At 40.0% G+C, this 19488-nt stretch overlaps 1 protein-coding gene across 3 annotated transcripts in view; it reads right to left on the reverse strand.

Annotated features, from left to right (window-relative positions):
• chrm2a (cholinergic receptor, muscarinic 2a) overlaps positions 1-17781 on the reverse strand; it is a 100556-nt gene extending 82775 nt beyond the window's left edge. Inside the window, exons 1-2 of one of the 3 annotated variants that reach the window (XM_088072727.1) lie at positions 17645-17781; positions 15178-15290 (exon numbers count right to left, since the gene is read on the reverse strand). The gene's annotated coding sequence lies outside the window, so the exon portion shown is untranslated. Of the gene's footprint in view, positions 1-13776; positions 13908-15177; positions 15346-17644 lie in introns of those variants that run through there. The other 2 variants (XM_042511553.2, XM_088072728.1) reach the window with 2 other exon arrangements.
• Between the last annotated feature and the right edge of the window lie 1707 nt (positions 17782-19488).

Raw genomic sequence — 19488 nt, forward strand, 5'->3', positions numbered from 1 at the left:
AACCAAAGTGGAGGATGAGGAAGTGCCGTTTCACTGAAAACATCCAACATTTAAACTTTAGCTTTTTGCTGAAAGCAAATCAGCCCTGGTGTTAATCCACAAAAAAGTAAGAAGCTGAGCCAATTGATACTCCTGTCCCGTCCTCCATACTAACAGCTTCCAATTATCAGGCGACTGGGGAATGAGACCTCTCTGATTTAGCCATGTTGGGCAGTATTGATTGGACTGGGAAACTGTGTAAAATTGGAGAGAGGTGGGTTGACCTTGTCTCTTGTACTCCCCTTCTGATTGACAAACAAAGTAGCTAGACAGCTGTGGAGATGTACCTGCATAGCAATGCTCCCTGTTTGAGTTTTCAGATCGTCCATTTGGAAAGTGTTTTAAAGGAGCTCTATACGACATACAGAACATTAATGCAGTGAACAACTGCTTGCTATGTAAAGATGTAGGGGGGGTAATGGCACCCTGAACAGAGAATAAAGATAGGCTACCTTTCTGTGTGATGTTATCTGAGCTTCTCTTTTGATAACCAGTCCAGCCAGGCGTGCCTGTTAGTGCATGTCCTTGTGTATGCATCCCACCAGTTAACTAATCTGCACTGTGTTACATACTGTAGTTACTGCTGCCAGCGTGTGTCATTGCTCACATAGCTCACCTAGTTAACGCTGTTTATCTCTATCAGCATTGCTGATGTTGTTAGCACTGTTAACAACTAACCACCTAAATGTTGAGAGCCATGTGCTGGAAATCCCAGCCCTGACTCTGAATCCTCGATACACGCAGCATGTTGTATAGATCGCCTTTAAAGTCACAGTGAAATTGCAGTGAGTAGGACTGTAACGATCCATCAGTCTGGATGAACATATCGATTTAATGACCAATGATTAAATTGATGGATGCAATTTGAAAACATTGATCCATATCATCATCTTTGGGAGACGCCTTTGCCTTGAAATTCTGTGTTGCCATCAAACAGCGGCACCAAGATGGGATTAACAACAACGTACCTTCCTGGTAGGGCATTTCACTCCGCTAACTTCTCACAGCAACATTAGCTGCTCTGTTTCAACAATGTTAGACTGAAAAAAATGTGCATGCAGTCTAAAATTCAACTGTGCTGTCCTGTTCTTTGTTTATCTGCTTCATGATTTGGATCTGAAGTATAAAATCTGCTGTGTAAAGGCAGAAATGTAAAGGCATCTTCCTTGGCTCATGCTACATCCTTCCACCAAATTTACAGAAATCAGGCCAGTATTTTATTCGGCAATCCTGCTGAGGAACAGCACAAACAGCCGGGGGGGAAGAAGACCATCCAGTTAAGTCTGGTATTAAGTTATTTGTTAAAGAATTAAGTAACCTTCCATCTCTGATGGGTGCACCTGATACCACACCTATTCCTATTTGGTATACTGACACACATTGTAGTACATTTTTGCATCACTGCAGTAAAGTGAGAAGTTAAACCACTGGAGGTCAGCAAGACAAAGATTTCCAGGGTGTTAAGTTACTTTTAAATATAGGCCCACTGTATACAAATACTCAAACATGCTATTTGACATGTAATGAGTGATAGCAAAAGATTGAGTTCAGCAACAATGTATAACAATTTGTCATTGTCTTGAAGTTTGTATTTTTTTGTTTTTCATATGATCAGACACGTCTTTTCTCAGCTACGAATCCTTTGTTTGTGAGAGGAATGTCAAAAAAGGCCATCAGAGGGTGTGAACATAGGGGCTGCGGGGGCCTCACACAGTAAATCTATCCCACAGTCTGTTTGTGTTCCACTGACACAGTGTAGTCTCTGGACTCTGTTGGCAGTTCTGTTCCTGTCAAGTCAAATAACTGCATTTCAGATGGGCTCCATGCTCTGACACGGTGGGCCGGCTCATCGGGAGGCCAGAGAGGTTCAAAAAACCTGGTTGGGAAATGTGCACAACTCGATTGTGTGTCCACTGCAGAATGCAAAGAAGAAGGCCCTACAAGTTCCTCAACACACACACAACCTAGAAGTGCCCACTTTCCCCTCTTGCTGGCATTTCTTTCAAATGTCAAATCATTCACCTGGAACAAGTTACACAGACCTTCAGGGATCTTCTTTGAGAATGTCAAGCCAAAACCATGAATCTGTACAAAGCTTTGGATAAAGTACACTGTCTGTTGGCTTCTCATAGTGAAGCCTGAAGGGAGGAAATGAGACATCCAGGTCCCAGACTACTCGGTCATGCTGCACTTATCAAGTGTATATACATGTAATCCCAGGCTATGTTTTCTCTCTTAAATAACCCGGTCATGTTTATCCTTTAAAAGTGTCATGACCCCGTTTCCTGTGCAACTTTGAATAATACTGTAAGTCTGCATACTCCAGTGATTTCTTCTACAGCCCCCCAAGGCACCACACATACATGACAGTCGTCTTTTCTGAGGGAAAAAAAGGTAGATGTTCACCAAGAGCCATCAAACCAGACATTGGTATTTACTATCATTATCTGGGTTTTCTCTCACGTTTACTTTTAAATAGACAGTGTGGACAGAGCCAATAAATTGAACCGACTGACCACATAAAAGAAAACTACAGTTTACAATGCCTCGGGGCATTGAAGAAACACAGGATGAACCCAGTTATACCTGAGGCAATAAACAGGTCCTCACTTGCAAAAGCGCAGGAATAAACCGAGACAGAATCCAATAACAATAACAGACAGTGATTGTCACTGGACTTCATAATATCGGCTCAGGATGGGGTGCACAGCCGCCACCGCCAACTCGCCGCTTCGGCGAGTGCTGTAGTGTCTGTTTACTTTTTGATTTGATCCACAATATCCAGGGCCAGGGCCCGTGTTTATCTGTTGACTGTGTACACAGTATTGAGCTTTGTGTCAAGTCGTCCATCTCGGAGGCAGCTCTAATCGGCTTTGATTCCACACGTGTTCTTTATCTAGCTGGGAATGTGAAGAGGATGGTTGTTTGACACAGTTTCGGACAATTTGTAGACTGCACACTTTGTCACCTGTGCATTTTCTGAACCTTAGAAAACCGCCTCAAGCCATTTCAGCAAATGTTTTATTAAATTTGTGATAATCAAAACTGAGGTAGAGAGGAATGTCAGAGTTCTTCTGGTTTTAAATAGCCTTTCTTTTATTGAGAGGGAAGAGGACTGAACTTCCTACCAATGCCCCCGTAGAGAGATATCTCTAACTGTGAAATAAATGGAGGGGGAATCTGGTGTTCCATTTTTACTGGCGGTTTCAGGTTAATGGACTTGGTTGGTCACAGGGGAGCAAATTTCTGTAATTCTCAGGAAAGCCCAGGGACACATTTTACTAACACAGAATGATTAAGATTGTAATTACAGAAAGTAAAGCACAGATTTATCTTTTCTTACAAGTATCTGTGACCTGACTGATGAAGGAGGAAACCCTTTATGTGCTTCTAAAAGGAATATTATGGAGCAATTTTTATAACAATAGTTTTACACTTTCATCAATGAAGAGCATATGTAAATACTGAATAACGTGATCCTCAATATACTTATGATCTGATATGGATTCAATTTCACGTAGTGATACTTTTGGGGGGGAAAGCACGCTTAAAAAAAAAACCCTGTTTCACTTTCAACCCGTCAAATACCAATGCTTGGTCAGCGGCCCTCTGTGTTAGATACTGATGCACTGAGGCACCCTTTAGCAGGGCAATGACGCGCACTGGATGGCAGCATTTTTTGACGCTTAGGGCAACTGTCTTTATGATTAAAAAGTCTCTTCTGGCCAAGTGACTTAGACGTGACGGACATAGAGGTTGTAGTTACATTGTCTGGAATCTATGTAAAATTGGCTTCAAAGTTCTCCGTATTTCCTGGAGGCCTTGGCTGTACCTTGGTGCTTTGAGCTAAATACTAGTGAATACTTGCTTGGCAACAGGCTCACACTTTCAGTGCTAAAACACTGATGTTTAGCAGGTGTAATGTTTGACATGATGCCGGAGCTAGATAATATAAAAGGATCACTAAAGATATGAAAATTCATCCCATAGCAGAACATGGATATCTACACCACATTTTGTGTTAATCCACTCAGTATTTGTGAGATATTTCAGTCTGGACCAAAGGTGTGGACTGACCGGCTGACCAACAAACCATCCAGGCTATCCAGGCTGAGCAGCAGAATGAGAAATACAAGAGGGCAGTGATTCATTATTGACGTCAAGTACATGGTGCCTCCATTTGGCCATCATTTCTGTTTATCAGCTTCAGGCAGGCCTGTAATTAGGACAGCAATACCTTCAGGAGTACAGTTTGACTTTTATTGCCTATTCAAATGGAAGTCAGCTGCCAGCAGCTCATTGACTTGCACTTAAAAGTGGATGGATTAACGCTTTGCTACTTCTTATGCATCACTGCACACAGCAGTGTAATCTGTATTAAATCTGCAAAACTCTCATTGGGATATTCAAGGTCATGCATGTGTCCACTTCTGGTGTTTGGGTATTTTCTTCTTCCTTTTTAAATATGTTCAAATTATCCCCTCAGGGTTTCTTCGTCTGTCTAGATTATTCTGAGCTGCTTTTGTATCAGTATCAGCAGCTTTTGCTTCCGCGAACAAGTCAAAACCAAAAAAAGGAGCAGTCTTAGACTTTGTAAGCTTTGGATTTTGTCCCCCTGAAATAGCAAGTGCTCTTCCTGTTGGCTAATTGCTTGTTAGTGCTCCTGGCCCACGAGAAGAAAAAGTCACACAGGGCTACTTCAAAACCACCCACACAAGCAGCATCTGCAGCAGCACAGTGAGACATTAGGGGCGCCCTGTCATGTTGGCACCATTTACAAGAACTTGTGACACCAGTCTGAGCTGTTCCCCCTGCTGCTAAAGTTGCAGCACAGAAATTAGACAGGAAAAGTACAGTTAATTTCAGACCTAGTTTCTGTCTCTCTTTCCTTTTTTTCCACATTACCGAACTCTCCTTGAAATGTGTACACTGTAGGTGAGAACGGGGAGCTGGATTCTACCTTTTTTTTTCTTGTGTCTTACAATCTCCGATCATAGAGGAATTAGGCCTGCTGGCAATTACAATAAGCCCTCCCTGCCAAGGTCCGATGAGAGCAGGCGGGCACAATGAATGTTTTATGGAGCCAATGATAACGGCACAGCCAGAGCTTGAAGTAGTCAGCTAGAATTATCTGGTACTGAAGTTTAGAGTAATTAAGAGCAGGGAATAGTCGCCCGACATTACTGCTGGATGAGCGGCAAGACTGAGGACCACCTGAGGCTTTTGGAAGCAGAGAACATTAAAAGGGATCTCCAGAGATTTTGAGGGGAGTACTACAACTGCTGCTACCGCTGTAAAAACTGAGCTGCTGCTCAGATTTTCACAATGACTGAAATGTATGGTTCTTTTATGCTGGCAGGAAGTGGCGACAAACAATGCTAGGATGAAAGCAGCATTGAAAGGTAGAATTGTCAAGGACAATACAGCCAGCTTGGTTTAAAAGAAATCTGTATTATGCAACAGTGAGAGAAAGAGATTTTTTGCAGTCTTTTAAAAGCCAGGGTAAGATGTCAGTGTACTCTTCTGTTCAGTGCCTCTAAAATGTATCCAAATCTTAATTGCAATTCAGCATCACCATGGTGACCTGATTTAAAGCAAGGGCACTTAGCCCACCTGAAGAGTTATTTCCTGATTTAAGTGACGAGAATGCTGCTGTGAGCAGTTGCCAGGTTTGGTGTTTATACAGTGTGTTTATTATGAGACACATTTGTGATTGCAGTATGGCACTCCTGTGGAAACATATGTATTACTAGAAGTGTAAATATATATATCTATACAAAATTCAACAATAATCCATCAAGGAGGTAAAATTGGAGTGCAGTATCAAGTTAATCTGATTGTTTATTTTTTCAAAGAACGTAGGAAATTTGCAGTCATAAGACGTAATCGCACACGACTAGTATTGCCTGGGGACCTCCAATAATTTGTAAAAATTGTGGAGGTTGTCTGTGATCTCAATCCCATGTGAATCTGCCATGTCGCTAATTTCGGATTGAATTTTTTTCTTTTCTTTTTTATCTTCTGTCTACCCTCCTTCTTTCTGCATCTTTCCAAGTGAAGAATGATCAGTCTTAAGTATTATTAATATTATTTAGAATTATTAAAATCATGGAGGGCTACTTTAGCAATTGTGAATAAAAGTTTCAACAGCATTTTGGGTGCAAGAAGCTTATCTCTACAAAGCATGAAAATCCATACACAGAAGGAGAAAGCTCAATTCCAAAAGACGATGACATGGATGTCATGCATAGCAGCCTTGACATCATATATCATGCCGTGCAAACGGGTCAATTTATAAATCACAAAGGGCTCCCAGTTGAAACTAATCCAGTTAGAATAAGGCTATAGTTTGCTTTCATTCAAATTTTAACTCTGCTATAACTTTTTTTTTACATAAATAACGAAACAAATGACTATGAGCAACATGAAAGGTGTGAAACAGATTGACAAGCCCACAAAAAAATATCCCCCAACTATGCATTTAGCTTAAGCTCTTTAGGACATTTTAGAATCTTTCAGCTCACTGTTTTTGGTTTTACAGCCCATACTGTTCTGACCCACTCTCATCACTTTCATCCGCAGGCAGCTGTTTTGAGAGTTAGGACTTTAAAAAACCAAACAGCAGACAGGCAAAGTTGGGGACTAGCTGGTGAACAGAGTGGAACGTTTAACAGCTAAAGCACAGATTTTCATCTGGAGTTGGTGGAGACCAAAAAACAAGCTATAAGGGGGACGAGTATTAGACTTACATATATTGGGTGGCCAGAAAAAACACTCAAAATTACTGCCAGTGTTGCTCCATATGTACAGGATGTATACGTAAGCAACTGTTTGCAAAATAGTTCGCCAAAGCTTGTCACTGATGCCTCCAAGTGGCCAAAAAAATCAGTCAGTGCAGGTTTATAATGATTTTAAACCCTGAGCAATTAGTGTCTGTATCATAAAACCGCTACTACTGCTTTTAGTAGGATGGAAAATAAAATATATTCTCATCACTTTGTCCTACCTGACCCTTTGATCCACAGACTGCAGCTACGATTTACTGTCAAATACTTGAGTAAAACACATCACTTAAGTCTCACACGTCAAATTCTTCTAATGTATGCCATGCAGATCACTGTTGCGGCTGTCAGATGCATTCTGAATGACATGAAATATGGGTCCACACCACAGCAGGAATTTCTGACAAGCAGCCATGACAGCCACGGTCTCAATGCCCTTCTAAAACTCTGCATGTTTTCGCTTTATTCTTTCCTTGCCCTCCCTCCCCTGTCGAGTCGGCCCCAGCAACAGAATATTAGCACTCTAGTGGATATCTCTGGGCACAGACCTACCAGCAGAGGGCCAAGCACAGTTAAAATTAAAATTAAGCCATTGTTTATTCATATAGAAAAATAACGCTCTATTTTGTTGAACAACAGTGCTCTCATTTCAGTGTTAAGTGTCAGATTGGATTTACAAACGCAAGTAATCAACACGTGTGGTGTGAACAATAAAGATACATGTGTGAAGGAGCTCTTGTTTTTAAGTTTTCTGACAGGATTGGTTATGGAAATATGTAAATTATATACAGAGTATTTGTCTGTCTTACTCATGTACTTTCATAAATGTAGTGAAAATATAAGTCACAATATTTTTATTATAAACTGCATCCACAAGACTTTAAAAACGGTCTCAAAAGTCATATACAGTAACATTCTGAAATAAATAGTTCTTTTGATTTTTTTCCCAATGTAACACTGTTTATTAAAAAGGAATTGATGATTTTATAAATTGATTCATCTATTTAAGTTAGATCAAAATTGCAATATTTTACTTATAACCTTCATGCCTTGGCATGTGGCCTTTTTAACCTTAAAATAAATTCTCCCGATGCAGGCCAAGAGAACTTGCCCCTAAAATTACTAAATTCCAGGCCTGGTCTAAACAGACTGAAGACTTTAGGGAGCTGCAGAACTGATTTCATAGAATAGATTTCATGAGTAATTACAGGGTCACTGAATACATTTGTATGTTGATGAAATATGCTGACAATATGCTGTAAATAGTGTTTAGTCCATTGATTCTTAGTCTTTTGCCACAAATGCAATTACACTGTTTGTTACATCTAACTCTTTCTGTCCGCTGGATAATGACCTTAAGGAGGAATCTCCCTCCTCCCATCCTTTCCAATCAATGCCACTTCGTGCTGTGGTTTAGTGGCACTTCATATTGTAAGGCTCTGCAATCACTCAGCAACTGATAAAAAGCACAGCTAAAGCATACACTGGCCATTTGTCCCGCTAGCTGCAGATATAGCATCAGCATGTGGAAATCTGTAAGCTTTGAATAAAGATCTTTTACCTGGTATAACCTTCATCTACTTATTTGTGATTGGTTCATGTTTTTATTTAGAGAAAGTTTGTGTTAAATGTATCCTCTACAACAGTTCATTTTATATCTAAAAACACAACCTAACGTAAAGTTCATACTTAATATAAAGCTACAAAGGTAATGTGTATGTAGTAGAAGTATTTTGGTGAGGTTTAGGAAAAGAAACACCGTGAGGTCATATCGCAAAATAACTCCAAGATCACTTGGTTTCACACAGTTGGCACACAAATTTGTGTATCTAAGAAGGCATGACGTGCCCTACTCTCAACCTGATTGTCAAGTACTCTTTTCCTTCGTTGGCAGGATAGGTCACATTTCGGCAAAAGGAGTGAGATTGGTTAGGGTTAGAAGAGAATATCAGGGTGAGCCAATCAGAGGCAGAGTAGGAAAGTAGGCTGACCATTCCTTTGCTTTTCTAGGAAAACACAAATTTGTGCTCTGAACACCAGTCTCCTAGTGGAAAGTTATACTTCCCTATAAACTGTGTAAAAAAGATGTGACTATAAATAAAGTACATAACTATGAAGTTAAGTCTGTAACTATGAAGTTATGGGCTAAACATTAAGTTACTGTGGTTAGGGTTTAGTTTCAGATGGTTGCGAACACAAGTATCCTAGAGTCCAGCTCGTACTTACTTACTGTAAGGGTCTATGAAGAACGTAACTCAAAAAAAAAAAGAAAAAAAAAAGACATGACTATAAAGTTACATAAGTAAATATGAAGTTACGTACTTAACCTAAAGTTACCTACATAAGTTTAGGCAGGTTGATTTACACTTGTTAAGTTAGGAAAAGAAACATAGATTGGGTGACTTTAGGTGCCAGTATTATTATTTTGAGTTATTTTAAATTTGTTGTTATCATGTTTATTTTCCTAAACCTAACCAAAGTTCAACTGGTTTCACATGGTACCATGCACCGCTATAGTGGAGGAAAATCGATACTTACTAACTAAAAGTATGTAACTATAAAGTACATAACCATGAATAAGAAAAGTTCCTCAGTATAAATAAAGTATGTGTCTTCAAAGTTAAGTATGTAACTGTAAATATTATTTAAAGTTACTAAGGCAAGGCCCTGGAAAGCAAATTTAGTAGGTTACATTAGGGACATGAAACATGGGGACAACATACTTTAAAATAACTCCAAGTTCACTCAAAGCTCACATGGTACCAAACACTGGTTTCCTGGATTAACATTAACACATTTAAGACAGTATTTCAAAACTTTTCCCAAACTTTTCAAGGACCCATAATGTGTCTCCCTTGCCCCACTGAAAGAAGAGACAGAACACGGCGACAACAAGGAAGAAATGTACATGATGATAAACAAAACGTCTCACATTGATGCATACTAGAGCTACATATGTAACATCATCAGCTACAGAAAATAAATGTAAATAAAATGACATGTTACACTGCATGGATAGTTATCCACAGAAGATTACTAAAACAACGTTATTACAACAAAAACATAATATTTCCATGACTTTTTCAAAACTTTCAATAATTTTCATTAATTCCATGACTTTGCCAGGCCTGGAAAATGTGATTGTGAAATCTGTTGACTTTTCCAGGTTCTCCATGAGCGTGGGAACCTTGCTTTATACGATATCCTTCTTAGCCTTTCCTATTACGTGGCTTATACACAAATTGCTGGGTCGTGATGTTATATGCAAATTGTAGAGCATTACTTTTCGTAGGTACAGGTATGAACAGTGCATGAGAACAGCCTGTTTTGTTTATATTTGGTTGACATTTTGTGCTGTCAGACAATGGTGAGTTAAAATGCGGGAATGTTTGGATTGTTTTTAGCAATGTGTCTTATTAATCCCAGGAAGGATGGGTCATGAATCTGACTAGACACAAAAATAAAATATGCATTCAGATTTTATACATAGACACATTTGGACACTGCATGTTTACTGTTATGTAAAACACCCCTCACAGAATCTCTTTTCAGCTCTTCCACAACATTTCCACACATAACCAGAGCCAATCTTCTGTTTCTGCTCAATTAGAGCTTCCTTCAACGCCCAGCCGACGCTGCGTGGACTTCCCGGCTCATCCGCACAGAGCAAAAATAAAATTTTTAATTGCGTAAAAATAAAATAAATAAGTGTGTAATGATAGCAAAAGAAAGCGATTAGAGCAGGAGCTCAGTGCAAATAGAGGAGCCTACTGCGGTTGAAAGCGTGATAATTAGACATTCCTTTCTGTGTGTGCCAGCTACACAGATTCACTAATGTGCACTGTGCAGCCGCTTTACAACCGAGAAGCTTATGTCCATGGAATGAGGCACCCCACCGGCTAAATTTAACTTTTTACAAAAGCAACCTCGCCTCAAACGCTGTTTCCACCACTGCCAAAAACACAGATTTAGGAATATGTGTGCATTCATGGTAGGTAGAAGCGTTGGCATGAGCCGCCTCCTTCAATTTCTCCTCCTCTCTCTGTCCTCTGTGTAAGTGTGGCCAAGAAAGAGTCATCCTGATTTGTGTGTGTGTGCATACACATTCAGCCATAATAAAACACGGTGTTGGTTATGTCCTCATAATTTCGATATGGAAGAAAACAGCAGGGGGTGGATCATACCTGCCCATTTCTCGTTTTCACCACAGGGGGCAATAAGCATCACTTTTAGACATGAAAATTTTGCTTTTTTTGTTGAAACATGGAAGACAGATATTTGATAAATATGCTCCATCACTTCACTGTTATCTGCATTGACCAACATGCTAATAGGCAGTATTCATGCAGAACTGCTGGCCAAGCACGACACACAAATCGATGCGTGCCATCATTTTGCTATCACAGTCGAGCACATTGACACCTCCAGTAAAGAATTATGCACAGTCCATGATATCTGCATCTCTAATGTAATATCAATAGAGTTAGGGAAGGGCACTCGAAGACGGAAAAAAAACAGAGCAGTGTGCCTGACCTCGGTAAACCTCAGTGGGCTGGCAGAAATTGAAAAACCCATCAAATAACTGTTCAGTCATGGCGAATCCAAACCTCATCCATCACCATCAGGATGTCAAACAGGATGATAAGTGGAGATGGAAAGCAACAAGTCAGAGCAACTTTTGGAAACTTGCACAGAGACTAGAGCAGTGATACAACACATTGTTTATGATCTTAATATTTTCAGTTAATGTAAATGGTTGTCAAAGTGCAATTAAATGTGCATTCAAATAATATACAGGAACCAAGTGCCATGTTTCCACACAATTTGTTTTGTGTCTGTATTTCTGTAAAGCATACATAGTAAGCCCCTAGTGTTCAACACAAGGAAATGCATCTCTTCATGGATGGGTAAAAGTGCCACTGGCGAAATGGCACAAAAGCTCATTTAAAGTTTTTTTTGCCATCCAATCTTATGGAATGCATGATGTCAATTAACTGAGGAGATCAGCCTGTTAAATGTTTGATTGTTTTTACAAAATATTACGTTAAAACACATGTAAACCTCATTTTGTAAAATAAAATTGAAAATGTGGTATTTTATCTTACATGTGGACCTTGAACTAATGACTAAGGAGAAATCTGGACCCTTTGGCGGGAGCTTTTGGGAACCACTGCTTTAACTGACACAGCTAGCATTCTAACAATGTCAGCTGGCTGTATGTGCTGCGGACTGCTATTAAACATTCAACCATCTGTTAGCAAATTCATTTTTATGCTAACTTCCTGTTGCAAAATGCATAGACTACAGTCTGGCTAAAATTTGCTCCAAAAGTTCAATTTTTACAATGTACTATAGGCAAACACTGGACGAAAAAAGAAAAAAAAACAGGAGTTTCACAAACAGCTTAGAGTTCTTGGAGGTTCTTATATGAATGAATGGACTTTAGGTTGATCACATATGTAGAAAGGAAGCCTAGAGCTAACAACAGTTAACATGCATATAGCAATACTGACAAAGTTGGAGCTGCCACGAAAGATGAGGGTAGTGCCTTGAAATTACCGTTGTTAAAGCAGTTACCACATGGCAGCACTAACAGAAAATGTAATATTTTACCAGATGTACATTTTAATCACATTTTCTGCAATCGACAATATTATTATAAAGTCATCATGCAATAAAAAAGTGAGTCTTTTATTTAACTCTAAATAAATGGTTCTTCACTCCCACTGTGCTTTGAGAGGTTCTGTGATTGTATTCAGTGATTTATGAAACCTAAAGGGTTTTTTCTGTGCCAGCAAATTGTGTTTTCTATGGAAACATAATAGACTGTCAGAAATCTTTATCTACAGGTAAACAAATGGCTCTCCTGTAAAGCCTGTGGTATTAATGTTGTAGCAGATGGCATCCAGTCAGGATCACGTACGTATCCACCAGAAATTAATATTTCCAGAAAAAGTACCAAATTATGTTTTTTTTTCTCAAGCACAGCAGCTGTGATCAATTTGATATGAATAACATTTTGATGTCAAATCCGGATCTTTTTTTGCCAAATTGATAATCATTATTCTGCACACAAAAACTCTTAAGTCTTCACTTGTTCCCCTGCAGGTCTGTTTCAGAAACAACAGTGCGTGGCCAAAGTGATGGAAACTTTCTAATGGATTCCAGACAGGAGCAAAATGCAAATCACCCCCTTTTTTTTTTTTTTTTTTTTTTTTCTTTGGCAAGACACCAAATCAGATTCCCAATTGGAGATCTGCATGAATGTGCAAGAACAAAACCAGCATCGACCTACACAGAGCCACAATAATAGATACTAAAGGCGACATCAGTGCTTTTTTTGTTTACCTGCCATCTCTTCAAACAAAACCAATTACAGCCAGCGGCTTAATCAAGGTCAAGCCACAGCCTCATTCATGCACTGCACAACAAAATGCCAAATGAATATTAAATCTCTGCACAGGATGGTGCCACAGGTGAGCAGTATCTGCAGGATTATTTGGGACCCTGCCATAAATACCACTCATGAAATATGAAATTCAAAATAATCATCCGAAACAAACTGTTCTGTCTCTTCATAAAGTCCAGAAATTCACGACTACACGGAGGCGCATGCAGAGCATGTCAGTGCCAGTGCAGCAATAACCTAAGAATCCTAATCTGATTTTTCTTCTTTGGTAGAGAATTACTTTTCATTTTTAGTTTCATTATCTCTGTTCTAACACAGACTGTCACTCTCTTATTTATATCAGCGTGAAGTGAAATGATCCAAAACTAGGACCTGCATCCATCTATCACATCTCATCCCACTGCACTGATTTATTCAGTCAGATGAGTAAACATCTACTGCTCTTTTCGTACACACAGACTGATTCACTGTACTGTAACTGTCATCCTCATTCTAAATAATAAGATATGCAGCCTAAAAATATGGCTTGATAAATCACAGCTTTACCTTTTGAACACGGAGTCCAGCAGCTCCAGTAGATTTATGGGCAACATGCTCACAGTAAGATTTGGGAGATCCACTTTAACCCGCCACACATCAACTGTAACACAAGCCGACACAAACCTGCACCGTCTCAAGTCTGCTCCGGCGTTGCGCGTTTTACGCAGGTAGTGGCTGCGACGCGAAATCACCTCTCACTCTTAACTGAAGAGCTTAATACATATATCAGAGCATCACTTTCTCTTGAGCCGGTTGTTAAATTGACTTGAAAATACGGGTATCATGCGGCATAATTGTACATTTGTGACAATCAAACGCGCTGAAATCAAGAATGGCTCATCGAATTGAGGAGACTAGAGTGGACTCAGCGCCTCTGCAAATATATCCTCTCACAGATCTAGATCTCTGCTGTGTGTTGATGATTAGACATCCGTTTTTTACACCACAGATGGGAAATCAAAAGAGGAGAACTGTGGAGAAAGCAGCTGTTACATGGCTGCGTGGATGAAGCCACACGGGGGACGCTTTTATCCAAAGCGCATTACAGTGCCATGGGCGCATACATTACTGGCAAACTATACGGCGAATCTTTAGATAAATGATCAAAACATCGTTACTTGAAAGAAAAAAAAATGTGGAGAAAATCCTAAGAAATTAGGGTTAACGGCAGTTTATTGCACCGGAGATTTGGTGAAGGAGCGCGCAATATACTGTAGATGCGAGATGGATGTGGTTGGGAAATAAAACGGAGGGCATTCAACGACATAAGAGCACTAGCGGGGGTCTATATTAGTAGCGGATGCTTGGAAACTACTTGAAATAAAGCACAAATAAAGTTCTGTTCCGCACTCTCCGTCCAAGATGCGCCATATGGCACAGGCAGCTGTGGCTCAAGCGTAAAACATTTCGTTGTCCCTGCGCTCATCGAGCAAGCAGCAGCAGATATTGTCAGGCCTCTTTTCTGCGCGATATTTCAGCTGATTACATAGCAGATATTTTTACAACAATCTGGAATTCTCTTTGGAGCTAAATCTTCCTGAAAATAAAGTTTGAAACACTGGCTGTAAGAAAATCTACTCAGAATATTACTGCAATGATCGCCTTTTTACGCGCCGGAGCGTCAGGATTACAGGTGTCTACACTGCTGTGGGATCAAACTGGCACAGTCCCGTATCTCTAAAGTCTGAGGTTCGATTCCTTGCAACAACTAGTCCCAATTCTGTCGGAGTGTCCTTGAGCAAGACAGCCTAATGAAACCTGCTTTCCGCTTGCCCAGTCACTGCAGGAACAAGCGCTCTATCTCCTGAGAGTCAAATAAACCTGCTTAAGAAATACCGGTTCCTTCCTTCTCTCGTTTTATGAGACAAAACAACTCATAAGGGGGGAATTATTTAGATTCGGGCTTACCTGCTTTCATGCTGTCAAGCTGGTGGCGTCTTTTGGTCCGCATCATCGCACCGTGGCTGCATGTCTGAGGACATGCTTCTGGAGACAGGCTTTGGAGACGAAAAGCGCCGCGGCTGCACGGGAGAAAGTGGGAAGGTGGGGGAGAAGTGTGTGTGTGTGTGTGTGCGAGGGAGAGAGTGTGTGCATGTGAAAACGAGAGAGAGGGAGAGGGGGAGAGAGAAGGAGAGAGAGAGCTATATGAAAGAAGGCTGGCATTTCTTTGACAATAATGACAGTCGTTATTTGCCTTTTAGATTCGGGGGAAAGCAGCCCAAGCGTGTCCAGCAGCAACAGCAACTCGTGATTTAAAATATAAAATCGCCCAAAGCCTTTAATTGTATTATTCGCCAATTCACCAATTAAGCCTCGTGCCAGCGGGATCAGACATATGCCACCAATTTTCAAAGGGAATTTAGCCTATTAGGATTTGGTTCGAGGCATTTTCATATTTATTTAATGTGTTTTGAGGCTATTTAACTTCGATTTCATTCATTTCATTTCACTTGTTGGCAGAAGAATGAGATTTTTTTCGAGTTGGTAAATCGGGGTGATAGAGTCTCCATTCAAAAAAATAAAAAAAATGGGCGCAGCTTTACGCACACTTTCAGCACCCAGGAGAGCGCAAATCTGGAGAGGGGAAAAAAGCAAAATGAGCTCATGTTTTTTTTTTTCAGATATCACTTCTATAAAATCGTATATTTTGTGTATTTCAGGGCACTCTGTAGCTCTCCTCTCCCGTCATCCAAAGCTGCAAATAAGTCTATAAATTTAATATTCTCAAAATCCTATTTCTAGTCAAACAGAGGCCGGTGGGAGGGTGACAAATCAGCTTCTAAATATCTTGGAGCAAGACCGAATAAATCACCAACAGTTCCACTTAATAAAATACATTTCTTGAAACTAAGTCTAACAATTAAAAGTAGAAAATAGAGGAGTTTTACATTGCTGTATTACATCCCACAATTCTCTCCCTTTTTTGTCCCTGTTCATGACTGAAGTCCCCACATGGAGCTTGTTGACTATCTGTCCATGCAGTCCTGCTCTTTGTCACCTTGTATACTTTGCGCGCTGTCCCTTCCCTCTCTGCAGACAGCTGCTAAAGCCATATGACTCGTTTTATAATAACTGACTGGCACTTATTGAGATATAGCCGCTTAACACTTGTTTGAAAAAGGATCATTCTTGCCTGATTTATTACAACGTTGCATTTAAGAATAGGGCTGCTGGTATTAAAGGCTTAGTGTGATTTGACATTATATTTACTTTTTAAAACCTGCCACAGAGCCAAGATTGTTGGGGGAAATAAACTGAGGATGGGAATGTTTTACTGACATCTACTGGGGGAATAATCTCAAAAGACTTGCTCTTTGTGTGTGTAGGTGTATTTGTATTTGTGTGTGTGTGTGTGTGTGTGTGTGGCTCCGAACAGATTGTGTCTGCGCACGAGAGGCAAGGTTAAAGCTATACTAAACAGATATTTAAACACAGCACTTGTTTAAATATGGGAGGGTCCAATAAAAGCAGGACGTCAACCACATGTCTGCTGTTGAGCCAAACCATGAGGAACATGAATATTAAGTGTTTTACTGACATACGCTTATTTCGAAATAGAGCGATCTGAAACTGCACATTTAAGTGTATTCTAAAAAGTCGATGCATTCCACAGGCATAAACTTACACGCCGTCCCGGATCGTCAACAACAAACACAGAAGGAGACTTAGTCAGTATCAAGCTTCTCACTGGTTTTAAAAGACAACAGCACTTCACTCCAATCCTGGCTTCTCTCCATTGGCTCCCTGTTCATTTTAGAATTGATTTTAAGATTTTACTGATCACTTTTAAAGCACATCTGGCCCCCAGCTACACGACAAAAATGTTGACCCCATATGAGCCAGTTGGCAGCCTTGGAGCCTCAGGTGGGGCTTTTCTGGCAGTTCCAAAGTCGAGGCTTAAAACTAAAGTTGATCATGGCTTTGCCATCAGGGCCCCTCGGTTTTGGAGCGGCCTGCCTGGGGAGATACGGCTTGCAGAATCAGAATCTCTGTTTTAATTTGTCTTTTAATTCATTATTTTATTCAATCTTGATCCTGATTAATTTATTGTTAAAATTTTGTGTAACTGTTTTTACTTTTGTTCTTTTAATTGTATTTACTTTTATGGATTTTTGTTTTTTTAATTGTTTCTATCTCTGTTTCTCATTATCATCTGTCTTCCCTCAAATATGTTTTTCGCCTCTGATCTCTTGTTTAGTTCTACCTCAGTATTTGTTTGGCCTAGTTCAGCATTATTGTTTGGCTTTTCTGTCACTGCATTAAACCCTTCTTGCTTCTGTTGTGCTTCGTTTGTCAAAGCATTGTGTAAACTCTGTTTTTAAAGGTGCTATTTAAGTAAAGTTCTTATTAATATGTAGACATGAACAGCACTCACCAAGTGGCAATTTTGGATGACTTGTGTTGAATTGTCAGAAACTGTCTCAGAGATGCTCATCTGCATGCTCGTCGTCCTCACCGTGGTCCTGGCCTGACAGCAGATTGTCATCATAACCATCTTGAATACTGCAAAATTAAGGGAAACGACACTGGAGACGTCTTATGGTAGTACAATGAACATTCAGTTTAAGAGCGACAACACATCGGTGGACACTCCTAATCAGCTCCCTCAAAACTTGTGACATCTGTGTCAGTGTGTTTTGGGGTGGCCCTTTTATTGTGACCATCCCAAGGCACACCTGTGTAGTAATTATGCTGTTTAATCAGCATCTTGATCTGCCACAGCTGTCAGGTGAACTGATTATCTTGGAAAAGGAGAAGTGCTCACTGACATAAATTTTAGCAAATTTGTGACCAAAATTTGAGAGAATTATTTTCACTGAGTGCATATAAAAGCTTAAACTTGTGAAAAATGGGACCAAAAACAAAAGTGTTGTACCTAAATTTTGTTCCATGTAGTTTTCCTACTCCATCAGGCCTCTTCCTCCAGGTCTGCTCTCCATACTGACGGACAGGTTACTTTATTTTAATGAATATACCCCCTTAAGAAAAAAAACAGCCTCCTCCTCCCTCTCACAGTGCTATCACTCCAGATTTCATCCCATCACCATTAAGAGGTTTCAAAATCGTGAAAAAATGAAGCCATTAGGCACAGTTCGAATGGTGCCATCCTGAACCTTAGCTGTCAATTAAAATGTATCAAGTGGCATTTGTTTAGGAAACACATACATACTATACTTGAATTATTTAACAATGTTGCTCTTGTAGGAAGTGAGAAGTATAAATTGGTGCGCTGAGGTTGCATATAAAGCAGGAAGGTTCTGAGGAGGAAAACAAAAACTAAAGAAGATGCAGAAGAGAGGCGGTTCTCATGTGGTGACAGATGTCAGACACATTTTTACATATTTCAACTTTAAAAGAATGTATTAGTTGCTTGTGTAAATGCTCCAGGTACGGATATGTTATTAGCACTACAATAAAATGTGTCTGTTCTCAATGCTAAATCATAACTTACACTCGGAGCCAGCAAACAGTGCCAGTCAAAACACCCACCACAATGCTCCAGTTATTCCTGTTCACAATACGCATGACTCACACACATCACACGTGTGTCACTGTATGCAGGCTCCTAAATGGCCATAGGTGGATGCATATGCACTTGTCTAACGCTGATGAACAGGAGAGCCTCAAAGTCCAGCTTGAGCGCGCTGCAATTAGTTGTGGAAAAATCTGTTTTTAATGGACTCACTGTTTCCAAAGTATGAAAGAGACACGGTGAACAAAGAGTCTGTCTAATGCACCATCCTGTAAATGGCAAATACATACAAGTGCATTTGTAAAATTGGCTGTTGATGTATTTTATTTTATGGCAGCAGAGAGCTGTCAAGGCCGTGGCGTGCTCCTTTTTTTTTTGTTGGTGATGTCAACAAATGTACATTGTGTAATGACAGGGCATGTGATTATATTTAGACATGCACATGGCAACCCATGCTGGAATGTCAATAATGCACATGCCAGCATGGATATTTAGGATTAAGGGACAGAGGCACAGAGTTAGGTGTAGAAAAAAACATTCAGAAGGGAAGCAAACGCCGGACTCACACATGACAGTCTGGGGTTTGCTGGTGTCATCCATCATCCCTCTCTCTTGCCCTTTGGACACTCTTGTTGCTGTCTACCAGTGTTTAATGTGCATGCAAAAGGTGCCTTTTCACATCGCAAATTTATGCCAAAAGCACTGAAGCAGTAGTGCTATTTTACGAGTTCTGATTTAGAACAGGG

This window comes from Plectropomus leopardus, chromosome 22 (assembly GCF_026936395.1).
Source record: "Plectropomus leopardus strain MGB_pleo_1.0 chromosome 22, ASM2693639v1, whole genome shotgun sequence".
In the NCBI taxonomy this organism is placed as follows: Eukaryota; Metazoa; Chordata; class Actinopteri; order Perciformes; family Serranidae; genus Plectropomus; species Plectropomus leopardus.